This window comes from Euprymna scolopes, chromosome 31 (genome assembly GCF_053919585.1).
Source record: "Euprymna scolopes isolate OS-2025 chromosome 31, ASM5391958v1, whole genome shotgun sequence".
Classification (NCBI taxonomy): domain Eukaryota; kingdom Metazoa; phylum Mollusca; class Cephalopoda; order Sepiida; family Sepiolidae; genus Euprymna; species Euprymna scolopes.
In genome coordinates, this window is record NC_136512.1 from 7,061,915 (window position 1) to 7,064,414 (window position 2,500).

A 2,500-nucleotide genomic window follows, 5' to 3' on the forward strand; every position below is an offset into this window, starting at 1 on the left:
GGCTATTTCACTGATTTCGATGGCAATAAAAATATGGGAGTGTGAAACATCCGTTGATTTTTATTCAATTCCGGAAAACGTTGGGTTTCCCTGCCGCCGCCGCCAACAAAAACAACTACAACAACAACAACAACAATAATAATAATAATAATAATAATAATAATAATAATAACTGTTTGAGACCTTATAACTTGAACTAAACGTTACATGTGCCTGTATTTCAATCGTATTTATTTATTTGCTAACTTAAAAAAATGCAAAATAAAATATAACAATGGAGTGAAGTCAAAATGTATACCCATTTACTATAATATAAAAGGAATACACTTCCAGCCATCTTGTGGAAGGGTCTTATCTTTCATCAATTAATTCTCGACCTGTGTAACTACGCAAAGACCAGCCACGTTTCACCAACCAACTGGCTACGATCGCAAATCATTCCTAAAAAGGGCGACTTAACACTACCAACAAATTATCGCTGTATTTCGTAGCTTCCTATAGCAGCGAAAATCTATAACACGCTTCTTCTACATCGTATTCACCCTAAAGTGGAACCCATTCTACTAAAAAAAAAAAAAAATGGTTTCCGCTCAGGTCCTCACATTTTTGTTTTACATGATAGTCAACACTTATCAAGGCACAGAAGCCACTCGGGGATAAGGGTTATTGCGTGTACAGTAATCAATGGGATAATATCGTATTAATCGTTAGTAATGGAGATTTGATAAAGTGTCTTACTTAAGGGGGCGGTTTATCAGGAATTTGTTTATGTTGGACTTGAAGACATCCAAGTAGTAGTTAGGTGGGAATCAGGCAAACGGAAGAGAGTTCCACATGCGTGCACTTCTAAGAAAGAAGCTTTGTTCATGGAATTTACGTTTTGATTTAGGCACAGATAAAGAGTGGGGAAAATTATTGACAATGGTTTCAGCTAGACGGGTGTTTTTCGTGAAAGATTGGCGAGGGGGAACAGAGATTGAGGCTCAGACGAGTACTTGCCATGGAAATAACAATAAGACAAAGACAGGCTCGCAACATCTCTTCTGTGGGAGAGAGGTTGCAGGGAAGAGAAAAGGGCATTCCCCACTAAACCACGAAGTCTATTTTGTACTCTGTCAAAGTAGGATAGGCTGTTTTTAGCAGCTCCTGCCCAGATGTGGCAGCAGTACTCCATCCTTGGACGTACATTGCAAAGAGTAATTGAGGAAATCACATTCTACAATAAAAGTGCAGCTTTTATCTTTGTGGACTTCAGCAAAGCTTTCAACTCAGTCAACCGTGAGACTATGTTCGAAATTCTTGAACTCTAATATGGCATAGCAGTAGAAATCATTGCAGCAACGAAAGTATTGTATGCAAACACACAGGCCACTGTCTTGGCCTAAGATGGTGAAACAGAACCTTTTGACATTCTGGCTGGTATTCTCCAAGGTGATACATTTGCACCTTTCCTTTTCATCATTGCTGTGGATACAATCAATGACAATGAACTGATGTATCAACCGAGAAGAAGTTCACGTAATCCTGCACTTTACATCAAAGATGCTGATTTTGCTGATGGCATTGCGCTGTTGTCTGACAACTTCATTAGCGCCCAGACTTCTTCCTATCTTCTCTTGAATCAGCAGCAAACTGTACAAGGCTTCACCTGAATGCTACCAAGACTGAGTGTATGCCAATTAACATTCGCAACAAACACGAAATTAAAACCCTCACAAATAACATCCTCAAATGTGTTGAAGACTACACGTATCTAGGATCACACATCAGGAACTCTGAGAAAGATTTTTACATTAGAAAGGGTATGGCATGGACTGCTTGTAAGAAAATGAATATGGTCTGGAAATCCAATCTTGCTCAAAATTCAAGTCTTCCGCGTACTTATTGAGCCAATCTTACTCTATGGGTCTAAAACTTGGAGTTTTTCATCAAAACAGCAGTATCGTTTGGATGGATGTTACACACGTCTTTTGAGAAGAGTGCTTAATCTCTCATGGCGGAATCACGCAACTTTAAAAAATAATATATGGAGACTTACCAAGAGTATCAACCTTAGTTTGTAAAAGACGTGTTCAGTTTGCTGGGCATCGTGCACGTGCCACAGATGAACTTGTTTCATCATTTGTACTGTGGAGACACTCATCATCATTTGTACTGTGGAGACACCCATCATCATTTGTACTGTGGAGACACCCATCATCATTTGTACTGTGGAGACACCCATCATCTCACAATCGATCACGTAAATTAAGTTTTCCAGATAGGATACAACGAGATACATTCATTTCCGAGGAAGATCTTTTGGATGCTATGACAGATGGGGAATACTGGAAGGGTGTAGTGAGTTCAATCTCGGCTGAGGTTGCAGGATGATGATGATGATAATGATGATGATGGGAACTTTGCACGTGTGTGTATGAGTGTGTACGTGTGTCTGTATGTGTATATGTGTGGGTGTTTGTGTGTATGTTTGTGTTTGTGTGTTTGTGTGTTCGCTCCT

General features: G+C 39.4%; 1 protein-coding gene across 1 annotated transcript in view; it reads right to left on the reverse strand.

Moving 5' to 3' along the window:
* The window catches only part of LOC145255617 (uncharacterized), an 89,675-nt gene that overhangs the window by 9,257 nt on the left and 77,918 nt on the right, over positions 1-2,500 (reverse strand). The gene's annotated exons all lie outside the window — the stretch shown is intronic.